A 15,710-nucleotide genomic window follows, 5' to 3' on the forward strand; every position below is an offset into this window, starting at 1 on the left:
AGGACCAGGTGCGCAGCCTGGGAGTCATTTTGGACCCACAGCCGTCCATGGAGGCGCAGGTCAATTCTGTATCCAGAGCAGCTGTCTACCAACTCCACCTGGTACGCAGGCTGAGACCCTACCTGCCCGCGGACTGTCTCACCAGAGTGGTGCATGCTCTGGTTATCTCCCGCTTGGACTACTGCAATGCGCTCTACATGGGGCTACCTTTGAAGGTGACCCCGAAACTACAACTAATCCAGAATGCAGCAGCTAGACTGGTGACTAGGGGCGGCCGCCGAGACCACATAACACCGGTCTTGAAACACCTACATTGGCTCCCAGTACGTTTCCTAGCACAATTCAAAGTGATGGTGTTGACCTTTAAAGCCCTAAACAGCCTCGGCCCAGTATACCTGAAGGAGTGACTCCACCCCCATCGTTCTGTCCGGACGCCGAGATCCAGCACCAAAGGCCTTCTGGCGGTTCCCTCATTGTGAGAAGCAAAGCTACAGGGAACCAGGCAGAGGGCCTTCTCGGTAGTGGCACCCGCCCTGTGGAACGCCCTCCCATCAGATGTCAAAGTGATAAACAACTACCTGATATTCAGAAGACATCTTAAGGCAGCCCTGTTCAGGGAAGTTTTCAATGTATGATTTTAGTGTATTTTTGGTTTCTGTTGAACCTGCCCAAAGTGGCTGGAGAAACCTAGCTTTCGAACTGCTAGGTTGGCAGGAGCTGGGACCGAGCTATGGGAGCTCACCAAGTCATGGGAATTCGAACCGCTGACCTTCTGATCGGCAAGTCCTAGGCTCTGTGGTTTAACCCACAGCAGCACCCGTGTCCCTGGGTTACTGAACCTATTCATGGTACCGTTGAAACACTAATGTGCCTCTTAAATACGCAGAGGAAAGTATATTCCTTTTTTCAAAAGTCATCATACAGCCAGGAAGTTGGAACAACCACAAGGTGATAAGCATCAAAGATCACATTGGGATCTGAAAAACTGCCACACGCCTCATGACTTAGTGCAGAGGTTCCCAAACCTTTTGCGGGGGGCACTCACTGTTCCATAAACACATACCCAGTGTCCCCTACTCTATGGAAAGCATTTGTGTCTACAGCACTTCTTTGTTTGCTGAGCCTGCCCTAGGGGAGAAGAAAATGATGGAGGAGTTGTGCATTATGCGATTCAGGCATGGATATAAGAAATTGTGAAATTCAGGAAAGGTACGACGCAGAACAGAATGAACCGGAGGAACAGTCAAGGAAGAGAACAGAGGAAAGACCACTCTGCCTTGGGAAGGAGCACACTGTTCTCCATGTCAGCACAAGATGGCTAATTGTCCTCCCTAAGACACTTGGTCTTAGTCCAGGAACACAAGACAACAAATCATACCCACAAATCCCCCCAGTTCAGACCACTTGGCTATTTAAACCAGCCCAATGTGGGTTCTTCTGCACAGGACTTTGGTTGGCTTCTCATCCCTGGAGACAAAGACCACTAGCTTGGTAAGAACATCATTTTCTTCTTGACTGCAGCAGTTAGATCAAGCCCAGTGCTGTTCTGACTATTCCCCAGAAATATCTGGGGAAAGAAATTGCAGTTAAAAATGATCAAAGGGAAGAGAAAATGTTGGTCAAAAACTCCTTTGTGGGGTGCTGGGATTCTAGGGCACTGAAGGGGTGTTTGCGAGTGTCCTTACTTTAATTCTGCAAAGGATTTTAATGCGCAGCTTTATATATAATTGTCAGGGAACTGACATCAGAGGCACAGGAGAAGGAGAGGGTCTCTGATTCTGCAGGAGAAGGTCCCAGCGCTAGGGGGAGACTCAGCTGGGAAGAAGGGGAAGAGAATGAGTGTAACACCAGGGATCCAGGAGAGCAACGGGACAGGGAGGTGCAGGGGCTCCAGGACTCTTTGTTGCAAGTTAGTGAGGAAAGACCAAGCACCCCGCTGCCCACGCCCACCCTGCGCAGGAGACTCCCGCGCAGTGAGAGGCGGAGACGATTAGGCGTCAAACAACTCTTATGTTGGCAACGCTTTAAGAAACGCCCACATACAGATTCTATGAGTGACTAAGGGCAGCCACGCTGAGATGGGCTGTGCAGTCCGGATGGTTTAACCAGGCAATCTAATGCTCAAACGGAGCAGGATTATGCACGAGTAACTCCCAACCACTACAGCAATCTGTCTGTCCCTGAAAGTTGCTCGTGCGCAACATGCTCGGGGCATCATGAGTAAGACCGGAGAAGACCGGAGAAGTTGGAGCCACGAGAGGGGCGGCTGGAGGCCAATCGCTGGAGGAGAGAAACCGCGACTTGGAAGAGCACATAGCCATCCTGACGGCGAGGCTGGACGAACGACGGTCTCTGGATGCTCAGGGGAAACCCACCCCCATAGCGAGGAAGGTACCGGGACTGGTGCATAAGTTTGGGGGAAAGCCTCAAGAGTATGGGGCGTTTAGAACAGAAATAGAATATGCCTTGAAGCTGCAGCAAAACGATTTTGAAAATGACGCAGCCAAAGTTGCTTATATTGTGGGGCACTTGCAGGACGGGGCGAGAGAGTGGATTCGACCGCTTATGGCGATGCAGAATGATGCCATGGAGGATCTACCGAAATTCTTTCAGGCGATGGACGCAATGTACAGTAGCGATGTGCAACAGAGTGTGACCAAACGGGAACTGCTGAGCTGTAAGCAGGGAGAAGGGTCAGTTAGAGACTATTGGTCACATTTTGCCATGATCGTGCACCGCCTGGGGTGGCAGCTGGACTCGGAACCCATACAAATGCTATTTGAGGAGGGGTTGTCACCAATGGTCAAAGATGAGCTTTCGCGCGCACCCCGCCCACAGTCTATGGATCAGCTGACCAAGGCAGTCCTTGCGATTGGCGTAAGGTAGGAAGCGCGGGCTCAAGAGAGGCGGGAAGGGAGAGAGCAGCGTTGTCATGACTACCGCATTCCTAGAATACCTAGGCAGCCTTCCCCGCCGACGGAGCCAATGGAAATAGGCGGTGCGCGCGCCCAGGAAGTTTCAAACTCCAGCGAGAGTCGCAAAAAGGAGGGAAAGGATGTAAAAACGACCAAGAAATGTTTCCTTTGCCAATGGCCAGGACATTTTGCCAGAGTCTGCCCACAAAGAAAGGCCTGGCAAGGAATGGTGGGGGCTGTGGGAGGCAAGGAGGAGGAACCCCAGACTCCGGAGCAGGGAAACGGAAACTCTTGGCTGCCAATCAGTGGGCACAGCAGCCGAGCCAACTGTTATTGGTTTCAGAACTCACAGGGTTAAAGAGTTCTGTGTGACGTCTCTTTCCTGAGGCGTGGTTAGAAACACTTATGGGAGTGGCTTGACGCTAAGTGTTTCAGTCTGTCTGTGTACGGAGGAGAGAATGGGCGAGGTTTCGCCAGGTCTGAATTTATGGTGTTATTCTACATGATTAAAGGCTAAGAAGATAAGAAGGCCTTTGTGTCTGCTCTGAATTTATTACCCCACTGTTTGCAATTGCTTCTCACCGCTGTGTTCGCTCTGCTACCGGCAAGAGAAAGAGGCAGAGGAGGACTTTTGGATCGGACACGGACAGGCAGCGGAGCTGCGCAAGGGAAGCGTGCCAGGCTCCATGTTTGTTTTACTTGGCACTCATGGCACTTTTGGCCTCTCGGCTGCCATAGGTTATGGGTGTTTGCCAACGCTTTGAAGCATTGCAGGAACGTCCCACGTGTGAGGGAAGCCAGCTGAAAAGTTGCTGGGGCCAGCCGGAGCTTTGCTGTTTCTTTGAGGCTGGAAGGAGCTCGCTGGGAGGAGAAGCCGATCTGCCGGAGGCCGGAGGAAGCTGATGCCAGTCGTGAGTAAGCTTACCCCGGGGGAGAAGGAGATGGCTCAGTCCCAGGAACATGGCTTTGAGCTTAAGCTGCCATGTGCGAAGTTAACCATCCAAACGTGGTTGGAGTGGAGTTATTTAGCAGAGTTGTCCCTAGTCGGAGCCAAGCTCTGGGAAACGGTCAAGCCGATGTCTACGTCAGCTGGGGCGGTTGCAAGCCAACGTGAAGCTGAGGAGCGTGTTCTGGCGTTTCTGGCTGAGAATGTAAGTGCTGATTTGAGGCCCATTGTTCTGGATGCAAGGAAGCCTGAGGTCGCTTGGCTAGCTCTCCAGGAAGTGTGTAACGCTGGGGGCGGAAGCAAGGGCCGGGAGATGGCTGCATCAGAACAGGAAAGGCAAGATGGCGCTGTCCACCTTCGTGGAAGCCGGTGCACAGCTGGGAAAGGCTGTGGGACTCCTGAGGGGGGCGAAGGGACTATTGCCACTGCTGCTGTTGCTGCCAGTTTTGCAGAGTCTAAAAGCTGCGCAGGTGATGCAACGTGTCTGCGTGAGGAGCTTGGAGAGAGGCAAGCTGCTGGGGGCCTTTTACCCATCACTGGGGGTGCAGGAAAGCGTCCTGGGAGCCCTGGGAGCAGTGGGGGGGGGCGGTGAGCAGTAAAAGCACAGAAAAGCCTCTTTTTCCAAAGGCTGCCAAGAGTTGTTTGCGTCGTGAGTCGAAGCCTGGGAAACAGGACAGAGCTGAAGGCTTCAAGGCCAGCCATCTGCTGCAGAGGGAGATACGTGCTGCAGAGTTGTCTGGGAACTCTGAGATAAGTCCAGTCTTCAGAGCAACGGAAGAAGTTGTGGTTTCGGAAGCTGCCAAGGACAGGGGCGGCAGCGGGACGTTTGTTGGCATGGCAACGCTACAGAACAATACCAGCAGGGACACAGCTGTGAAATGGGTTGTTGATTCGGGTGCCAGTCATCACCTGATAATGCCATCTACTGGGAGGCTGCGGAATTGCAGGGCTGTTTCAGCTGGAATGACTGTTACATTAGCTGATGGAACACAAAAATCAGTTTTTTAATGTTGCTGATGTATATGTTTCTGTTTTGCAGGCGGAGCTGGAGTGTTTCATTGTACCAGGGATGAAGTGTTGCCTGTTATCGATACCTGCTCTTGCGAAGCAGGGGTACAAAATTTGTTTTGAAAATGATACCTGTTCCATTTCCAGAGGGGGGAGACAACTTGTCAACGTGGAATGCAAGAACAATCTCTTTGTTCTGGAAACACCTCTGGAGGGTGGTGGGAATGCCGGAAAAGCAAAGGCGCAGTGTGCTAGTGTTCCCAGCCATGATTCATGTGTTCATATATGGCACAAGAGAATGTCTCATGCTTGTTTGGAGGATGTTAAGAAGCTACCCGGCTGCACCAAAGGTTGTAAAATCACACCATGTGAGGAATCCCTAGTGTGCAGGGCATGCAGCAAGGTTCAAAGGTGCAGGTTTCCCGGGGTAAAGAGGGTAACCACAAAACCTTTTGAGTTGGTTCACACAGACCTTACAGGGCCAATGAAGTGTGAGAGTCTGGGTGGGGCCAGGTATCTGCTGACAGTGGCAGATGATTTTTCTCAGAATTTATGGTGTTTCTCTCTCAGGTCGCAGAGGGAGGCGGCGCAACTCATCCAGGATTGGGTTGCGGAGGTGGAACTAAGGTTCTCTACCAAGGTGCAGGAGTTCAGGAGCGACCGTGGGTCACAGTTCACTGGGTCTGCTCTGAAGGAGTTCTTCAAGGAAAAGGGAATTCGTCACCAGGTGACGGGTGCAAAGTCTCCTCAAGAGAGAGGCATGGCAGAGCACAGGAGTGAAACACTGGCTGAAGTTGTCAGGGTTTTACTGTGTGACTCTGGGCTGCCTCAGAGCTTTTGGAGTGAGGCTTGGAAGTTTGCCAGCTTTGTTTTTAACAGGTCCTACAATCACGATGTAGGTGACACACCGTTTTTTCTGTTGCACAAGAGGAAGCCACAGGTGCATTTCTTCCGTTCGTTTGGTTCCAAGGCTTCAGTGCCGATACCAACAGCGCAATGGAAGGAGGGTGGTCCTAGGTACCAGGACATGATCTTCTGTGGGTATGATCCTGCAACAAATGGGTGGAAGTTTGCATACCCAGAGGGTGATCAGACCAAGCTGCTGGTCAGCAAGCATGCTGAGTTCTTTGAGCAGGGTGGTTGGTCACGGCCTAAGGTTAGTTCTGACTTTCTCTCAGAATGCTTGTCCGATTCTGAGGGGGAGGAAAGGGAGGAAGGAGAGGCAGAGGCGGAGCCTGTTGCTGAAGACCAGGTTGCTGATGATGGTCAAGCACAGGGGTGGGTTTCTCCACAGGTTAAGAGGGAACCCAAGAGCGAGCCTTCATCTCCTGTTAGCCAAGTGCAGGAGGCCCGAAGACGCAGCAAGTCAGAGGGGGAGTCCTCTGTGCTGGGAGACACACTTGCTGATCCCAGTGGGTCAAGAGGAGCGCCCGAGGTTGTGCTCCGGCGGTCAACTCGGACCACAAAGGGGGTTCCACCTGAGAGGTTTCAGGTCACCAGTGCGTGGGTTGGTTTCGCACAGTGTGATTCTGGGAGTGTGGAAGGGATTCAACAATTGCCTGGGATAAATGCCAGTGGGAGGCAAAAGGCAATGGGAGGTGAGTTGAACTCAAAGAGGTCTGTAAATAGGGGTTCACAGTTTCCCTCAGGATTCAAGACGAGAGGGGGTGTTATTGGTTTCAGAACTCACAGGGTTAAAGAGTTCTGTGTGACGTCTCTTTCCTGAGGCGTGGTTAGAAACACTTACGGGAGTGGCTTGACGCTAAGTGTTTCAGTCTGTCTGTGTACGGAGGAGAGAATGGGCGAGGTTTCGCCAGGTCTGAATTTATGGTGTTATTCTACATGATTAAAGGCTAAGAAGATAAGAAGGCCTTTGTGTCTGCTCTGAATTTATTACCCCACTGTTTGCAATTGCTTCTCACCGCTGTGTTCGCTGTGCTACCGGCAAGAGAAAGAGGCAGAGGAGGACTTTTAGATCGGACACGGACAGGCAGCGGAGCTGCGCAAGGGAAGTGTGCCAGGCTCCATGTTTGTTTTACTTGGCACTCATGGCACTTTTGGCCTCTCGGCTGCCATACCAACAACCAATGAATGTGCCCAAACCAGATTCTCCAAGAGCCGCAATTGCCATTGAGGTGGTGCTTGAACTCCCAAATGGGCACCCAGTGAAGGTTCAGGGTATGCTGGACTCAGGAAGCTCATGCAACTTTTTTAGCAGGGACTTTGCCTTAGAGCATCAGCTTCACCTGCTACCTTTGGATGCACCTCTGCAAGTCACCACCATTGTTGGGAGGGAACTGATTGGGGGGGGGAGTTACACACCAGACCCCACCAATGAGAATGAGAGTGTCTAGGCACTCAGAGACAATTGCCTTCCACGTTGCCTCATTAGCGGGCCCCCCAATAATATTAGGGATGAGCTGGCTAGCGCAACATGATCCGGTGGTGGCATGGCATCAGAGGACCATCAGCTTTGGGTCTGACTACTGCCTGCAGCACTGCTTAGGCGGGGAAATGCCAAGGATGAGCGTAGCCAGAGTGGCTAGCACTGCAGTGGAGGGTAAAGGGAAGGTGCCACCACAATATGCTGATCTGAAGGAGGTTTTTAGTGAAAAGGAGGCCGATAGACTGCCACCCCACAGGCCGTTTGATTGCCAGATCAATTTGCTCCCTGGGGCGCAGCTGCCTGTGGGTAAGCTGTATGCCATGTCAGACAGGGAGATGAAGGAGTTACGGGACTTCATCGACAAGAACCTAAAGAGAGGGTTTATAAGAGAGTCAAGGCAGTGGGGGGTAGTCCAGTATTTTTTGTGGACAAAAAGGGCACGGATAAACCGAGGCTTGTAGTGGACTTCAGGGGGGTAAATTTGGTGTCAGAACCTGTGACTTTCCCTATGCCCAGAATTAACGACATTCTGACGAGAGTGAGGAAGGGAAAGATTTTCACCAAGCTAGACCTTAGGGGGGCTTACAACTTAATCCGAATGAGAGAGGGAGATGAATGGAAGACCACCATGTTCACACCCCTGGGGGCCTTTGAATATCTCGTTATGCCTTTCGGATTACAGTCAGGCTCCACCTGTTTTCAAGCGTTCATGCACCACGTGTTGGGGTTTCTGCTTTACAAGAACTGTGTAGCATTTCTGAACGATGTCTTGATATATTCAGAAAATGAGGAGCAACATGTGAGAGATGTCAGGGAAGTGCTACAACGATTGCAGAAACACCAGTTGTGGGTCAAGCTAGAGAAATGTCAGTTTCATGCCCGAGAGGTGGAGTTCCTGGGGTACAAGTTATCTGACAAAGGCTTAGCAATGGACCCAAGCAAGGTGCAAGCAGTATTGGAGTGGAAAACCTCTAAGACACGAAAGGATGTGCAGAGGTTCCTAGGTTTTGGCAATTTCTACAGGAAGTTCATCAAGAACTTTGCTCACTTGACAGCCCCAATCACGGACTGTCTCAGTAGTAAAAAAAGGTTTGTGTGGACGGAGGAAGCCCAGCGATCCTTTGAAAGATTGAAGAAGGCGTTCGCGTCGGAAGAACAATTACTACATGTGGATTTGGAGAAACCACTGCGGTTGGAGACAGACGCGTCAGACAGAGCTATTGGGGCGGTTCTGTTGCAGCCAGGACTGAACAAGCAAGAATGGAAACCGTGTGCCTTTTTCTCGAGGAAGCTGAGCAAGTCGGAACAAAACTACACCGTGTACAACCGAGAACTGCTAGCAATTTACGCCGCCTTTCGTCGGTGGCGCCATTTTTTGATAGGGGCGCAGCGCAAGATCCAGGTCTGTACAAATCATAAGAACTTGGAATATTGGCAGACAGCACGGGTGCTCAACCAGAGACAGATTTGCTGGGCGCAGGAGTTTTCCAAGTTTTCTTTCGAAATCCAGTATGTGCCAGGCGAGCAAAACGTGAGAGCAGACGCTCTCTCGCGGAAACCAGAGTACTTCGAAGGAGAGGGGCCGCCGGAGACCCGACATGTCATACCTGAGGACCGATGGGTGTGTGGGGGAACTCTAGTGGGCACGAGAGAACTGGCAGGACTCACAAGGGACTATGAATTCGCACAAACAAAAATCAGGGAACTCCAAGTGGGGAGGGGAGCACCAGAGGGGTTCGAAGAGATGGAAGGGGTGTTGTACTAGAGGGGGGCGATGTACGTACCAGGGGAGGCTCTAAGAAGAAGGGTACTCAAACAACTACATGACACCCCCACAGCGGGGCACTTTGGGCAACACAAAACCATGATGCTGGTGACCCGGCAATTTTGGTGGCCACGGGTGAGGGAGGATATATGCGAATATGTAAGAGGGTGTGACTGCTGCCAGAGGGCCAAAGGGGAACGCACGGTACCAGCGGGTTTTCTGGAACCCTTACCCACACCAAACAAACCCTGGGAGGTGGTGTCAATTGATTTCATGACTGATTTGCCCAAATCGAGGGGGAAAACAGCAGTGATGGTAGTAGTCGACTTGCTAACCAAAATATGCCATTTTATCGCCTGCTCACATGCGGTGACGGCGGAAGAAACGGCACAGTTGTTTGTAGAACACATTTTCAGGCTGCATGGCGCCCCCTTGAGGGTTCTCTCAGACCGCGGAAAACAATTTACTTCCCGGTTCTGGAGGAAGCTCATGAGCCTACTGCAAGTCGAGGTCAGCTTCTCGACAGCGAGACACCCAGAAACCAATGGGCAAGCGGAAAGGGCAAACAGCGTACTCCAGCAATACTTACGCTGCTACGTAAGCGAGAGGCAGAATGATTGGGTAGAGAAACTAGCGTTAGCAGAATTTGTGTACAATAACGCTGAACATGTGTCCACAGGAATGAGTCCATTTTTGGCCAATTATGGGTGTCATCCCAGGGCATTCCCGGGTAATGAGGAACAGAGCTGGAGTGTGCCCGCAGCTGAACAGTTTGTGGAAGAAATGGAAGCGTTACATCAACAGCTCAAGATGAACCTAGAAAGGGCCAAGGCCAATTACAAGAAGCAAGCAGATAAACACCACAGGGAAAGGGAAACCATAAGGGTGGGGGATCGCGTGTGGCTGTCCACTCAAGGGTTACCCTTTAAGGGAGGGTGCAAGAAGCTGCAGCCCAGACGACTGGGGCCATTTGAAGTTATACAACAGATAAACCCCGTGGCGTTCAAGCTCAGGTTGCCCAACAACATGAAAATACATCCCGTGTTCCACAGGTCCTTACTCTCACCACACAGAGAGGGGCGGGAATTCGAGGGGCGGAAGGTAGAAGTCATGCCACAACCACAGGTAGAAGAAAGGGAACACCAGAGTTCGGCCGCAGAGATAGTTGATTCAAGGTGGCGAGGTCAGCAAGTGGAGTACTTGGTGGCGTGGGAAGGAGAGCCCTGGTCGGAAAACACGTGGGTGCCAGCAGAGGCAGTTGGCGACGAGCATATGGTGGAAGTGTTCCACCGACGGTTCCCAGATAAACCCCAGCCCTTAGAGCGATTCTGGGAGGAACAATTTGGTACCACAGAGGAGGAAGAGAGTTTCGAAGGGTTTTCAGAATCCGAAGAAGAATTGGATTGGGAGGGTCATTCCTTGGGTGGGAACCTTAGCAGGTGGGAAGAGGTTTTCGCACCCACAGATGAGGAGGACAGCTCATTCCGGGGTTTCCTTGGCTCACCGACCAGAGAAGAGGCTACAATAGAGCCCCCAGGTCGGAGGGGGAGTGAAGGGGGCCCTGGGAGGGAGGTGGATGTCAGGGAACTGACATCAGAGGCACAGGAGAAGGAGAGGGTCTCTGATTCTGCAGGAGAAGGTCCCAGCGCTAGGGGGAGACTCAGCTGGGAAGAAGGGGAAGAGAATGAGTGTAACACCAGGGATCCAGGAGAGCAACGGGACAGGGAGGTGCAGGGGCTCCAGGACTCTTTGTTGCAAGTTAGTGAGGAGAGACCAAGCACCCCACTGCCCACGCCCACCCTGCGCAGGAGACTCCCGCGCAGTGAGAGGCGGAGACGATTAGGCGTCAAACAACTCTTATGTTGGCAACGCTTTAAGAAACGCCCACAGACAGATTCTACGAGTGACTAAGGGCAGCAACGCTGAGATGGGCTGTGCAGTCCGGATGGTTTAACCAGGCAATCTAATGCTCAAACGGAGCAGGATTACGCACGAGTAACTCCCAACCACTACAATAATTTTAAGATCTTTATAATTTAAGATCTTTAAATGAGATCTTTAAATGTTATATTTCTATTTAAATATATGCAAGTATCTTTTTAAAGTTTGCTTTTCTTGATCCTTTTTAACGAATGGTTTTAGATGGTCCATTATTAACAGCTTCCATGTGTTCTGTGGAGTCAATGGTATCTAAATCAAAGTGGTGGTCTGCACTCTGCAGCCTTTTCGTTTTCCTTTACTTCCTCCAATCTCCTGCCTTACATTCCCCTTGTAAGCAGGACAAGGTGGGGGTGGGCAGTCACTTGGGGACTGTTCATCACTTAATTCTTTCAGTGAAGAAACTATGTTCCTGAGAACAAGGCAGAAACAAAGAGAACCCTCTTTCTCAGGGAGGTGGGGAGATGTTCCTATTTGGGTTTGGAGGGACAGCTTAGAGACAGCATCAAGGACACTTGCCAGCACACCAGGAAGAGGGGTCAAGACAACTACAGGTGAATAAATTGGTAATATTTAATAAACGTAACTTGAGGATCTGCAAAACAAACTAGTTAGTCAGATTCAACCAATGTAAACAAATCTAATAAAGTCCGGGCAGATGTCCATTAATAGATGGGGGTCACACAGCACATACTGCCTCTCCCACGGAGGACCTTAAGGTCCATAAATAGCAACACCCTAGAGGTCCCAAGGAAGTTAAATTAGCCTCAACCAGAGCCAGGGCCTTCCCAACACTGGCTCCAGCCTGGTGAAACGCTCTGTCTCATGAGACCAGGGCCCTGCAGGATCTGATTTCTTTCCGCAGGGCCTGTAAGGCAGAGTTGTTCCACCTAGCCTTTGGATTGGAGTCAATTTGATTCCCTTCCCCTCTTTCTTTTTTCCTTTCTCCTCCTTTGATGAGACTGCATTTTAATGTTTCAATGTTGTATTTTAATCTTGTTTTTAAGTTGTATTCATTCAACTTGTTTTTATTATTGCTTATTAGCCGCCCTGAACCCGGCCTTGGCTGGGGAAGGCGGGGGTATAAATAAAAATTATTATTATTATTATTATTATTATTATTATTATTATTATTATTATTATTATATTGTGCATGCAGTGAGGTTTCCTGTGATTCCTTCCTTCGTGCTACAAGGACCTTTGGTTTAAAAACCAAAGAGTCATACCATGGCCCCATTGGGCAACTTACAACCCAATGTGTCCATCAAGCCAAAGGGCACCGGCAGCACCCACAGACCATGTCTGACAACAGTGCCTAAAGGATGCCCACAACCCAACACTGTCTCAAGTAAGTGTTTCTTTCTTTCTGAAATCTTCTCACCTGCCCAGACTTCATGCCAATTAGCCCACATTCTGCCCATATATAAGGAATAATAATAATAATAATAATAATAATAATAATAATAATAATAATAATAATAATTTCCCCAGCCACTCTGTGCAGCTCCTAACAGAATATTAAAAACATGATAAAACATCAGACATTAAAAACTTCCTTAAACAGGGCTGCTTTCAGATGCCTTCTAAAAGTCAGATAGTTGTTCATTTCCTTGACAACTGATGGGAGGGCATTCCACAGGGCGGGCGCCACTATCAAGAAGGCCCTCTGCCTGGTTCCCTGGTACTTTGCTTCTCACAGTGAGGGAACCACCAGAAATCCCTTGGAGCTGGACCTCAGAGTCTGGGCTGAATGATGGGGGTGGAGATGCTCCTTCAGGTATATGGGGTTGAGGCCTTTTAGGGCATATGCTCTAAGTTTTATTCTAAATCACTTCCTCATATGTTCTGTGACATTAACCTTTTGTGATATGACTCTAAATGTTGTTGTAGATATTGCTCTCATTGCCTCTGTTCTCCCGTGCTTATTGCATGTTTTCTAAAGGTCAGAAAAAATATAATCATGGTCCCCCCTTTTCCTTTCTGTCTATCCAAAGCGAGCACCAGTTCCAGCTCCATCCATCATGAAGCATCTTCTGATCTTGCTGTCTCTTCTGGCTCTCATGAGCTGCACAAGGGCCCATAGCGTGGAGTGCACGGGCCCAACTACCTGTTCTGAGAGTTTTGTAAGTATCCTGCTGTTCAAACAACCATTCCCAGGATTCAGAGGCAATAGGAGTGGAGAGAGTGGAATAGCTGTTCAATTGTTTTTAAAAATGTACTGGAGAGGTTAAACTGCATCCCTTTTTACTTCTAGGGCAGAAAAATATTTCGTTGTCCGAGCTCGGTTGGCTTCATAGATACCGTCAGCAAGGGTAAAAGAGGTTGGTATGGACTTTTCTGTTCATCCCAAGTGCTCCTGTTCTTTTAACTGTGGTGCAGTGGACAAGAATTGAGCAGCTGTAGCTTCCCTAGCAAGGAAGTATCCATGATGGGACGTTAATGACCTGCTAGCTGTCTTTTGCTCAGATATTAGAGAGTTGTTGTTCTAGGAAGATGAGAAGGCAATCAGTAGAGAACCCGGAAGGGTTTTGGAGGAGGGCAATGAGGATGAGCAGAGACCTCAGAAACACGCCCTAGGAGGAAGGAAAGGTTATAGCAATGAAAGGTTATGTTCAAGGAAGTTCTACTCTGAGCCATTGGAATTAATGGACCTAACTTAGGCATGTTCTTTAATTTCAATGGGCCGACTTGAAATAAGTCTAACATTGGATACACCACAGAGTTGGTTTAGGCTGGAGAAGGGACGACTGAAGGGAGAGAGGAGAGCACTCTTTACATCCATGGAGGGCTGTCAATTGGAAGATGGCAAAGAATCATCCTTTGCTGCCCCAGAAGGGAGGAGTGGGTCTTGAAGCTTAAGTTGCACTAGGGTAGATTTGGATAGAACACTGGGAGGCAATTCCTGATGGCAAAAACAGGGGGAGAATGGACCCAATCCCAACAGAGTGGTATTTTGGAGTGAGAGAAAGTCTGCCCCTTTAGATAGCCACATGCTGGGGACACTTTAGTTTCAAGTTGCTGGACTAAATGACTTCCAGTCTCTCTCAGCTCTCAAATTCTGTGATTCCTGCCTTCTTCATAAAGAAGATCATAGCTGGCCTCTCAGAGGAATGAATCCCCTGCCCTTTTCTTTCTCCTCACAGATGTAGAGGCAGCTACTATGGCCGATGAAAACTGAGATGCAGATTGGGATCAACCCAGATGCTCGGCAAGGTCACCAAATGATCTCAGTGGCATATCTTCACTGCTTGATACCTCCACTCTGCTTCTGTAGTCCTTAAGCCCTGAATCCAGATTTCATGGGCAGCCCAGAATTCAGGAAGAATTCAGCAACTGCAAATAAATCTTATCATTCTAGCCTCTTGTTTGGTCTCTTGAATGTGAACCTACAAGATATCTGTCCAGGAGTGTAACAGAACATTCTGGGTCCAGTTTGTGGGTGGGGTCCTCCAGTACACTCTCAGAAGAGGACACAGATCTGCAGAGAATTTGCATTTGCTTCCTGTGATATTCAAAGTTGTATCCTATTTTTCAGGTGAAGTAGCAGATCCTGAACTAAATCCACGACTGTCCATACTGATAGTATAATACTTGGCGAAAAAATATTTTCACATTCCCCCCCCCAAAAAAAAACCCAAACCAAAACTCAAGCCTTTTTACTGGCTATAGTATGGGATTAGATACCAAAGATGGCATATAATGTATTTCCCTATTCATTCACCTTTTACCTTTACCTGGAATGTCATGGAGTGATAGGTTGGGAAGTTTTCATAGAAATAATGTATGATGAAAAATGTATGATGTGTAAATAGAATTTGGAAAATGCATAAATAAAAAACAAAATAAAAGTATAATACTTGGCAGACAGATTGAGAACAGGTGAAGCTTTCCCCCAGAATTGTATTTCCAGAGAAGGAAAAGCCTAACCTGTTGAATTTCTGCCAGACACACGCAACTCTTAAAGCCACAAGAAACCTCTATTTCCCCAGTTCCAGTGCAAGCCTATATCCCCAGACCTGGGAGGAAGCCCCATTATCCACAAAGAGACCTACTTTCTAACTATACTGTGAGTTCTCATTGAGTGCCCAGTCCTTAGCTCCTGTATAGCAGGAGGCTTGTCTAAGCCTCATTGCAAAGTTATTACATTTTGCATTTGTTATTTGGGCGCAGGGATCCTCTTACACCCACCCACACTTATTGGAAAAGATCACTTCTAGGGAGTACCTGATTGCAGACAAACCCATCCCTGGAAAGATGTGTACTTCTTGCTGGTAAAAAACAGAAGGCCAACGTGAAGCGATTCAAAGAGCTACACTGTGAGGAAGTGTAAGAAAAGGTGTATTAATGGAGAGGGGTTTTGCTTCATAACTTTGTTTCCAGTGAGGACACAGATAGGCTTTTTAAAGAAAGAACTTGGAAGCTCAAAATCTGAGTACCCTGTTGGCTTGGGCCCAGGACATCAGAACCCACCCACCCACCCTTTCTGCCTCTTGGAGGCGCTGTGTCTTTTTCAACAACACAAGCATTAAAAGAGCCCTTCTGAGCTCACACAGAGTACATTTCCCTCACCACTGCACTGGGTGAGATCTTATGGTCAGAAATACTGAAAGAGAAGGGAGTCCAAGATGGATGTTACTGTAAGTGCCACACTTTTAACATTTGAAAACAAAAGGTATTGTGTTCCCATGACTACCCACAGATGCAAAGCACTGCTTCTGGCCCTTTTCTGAAGCAACACCTTCCATGTCTCAG

The 15,710-nt window shown here is 49.2% G+C and overlaps 1 long non-coding RNA gene across 1 annotated transcript; it reads left to right on the forward strand.

Annotated features, from left to right (window-relative positions):
• The first annotated feature begins 1,457 nt into the window (after window positions 1-1,457).
• LOC310710546 lies at window positions 1,458-14,289 on the forward strand. Its single transcript, XR_014528122.1, has 4 exons — window positions 1,458-1,491; window positions 12,953-13,081; window positions 13,213-13,279; window positions 14,102-14,289. It is a non-coding gene; the product is annotated as an uncharacterized lncRNA (long non-coding RNA).
• Window positions 14,290-15,710: the final 1,421 nt, after the last annotated feature.

This window comes from Podarcis liolepis (genome assembly GCF_965112155.1).
Source record: "Podarcis liolepis genome assembly, chromosome: 7".
NCBI lineage: Eukaryota > Metazoa > Chordata > Lepidosauria > Squamata > Lacertidae > Podarcis > Podarcis liolepis.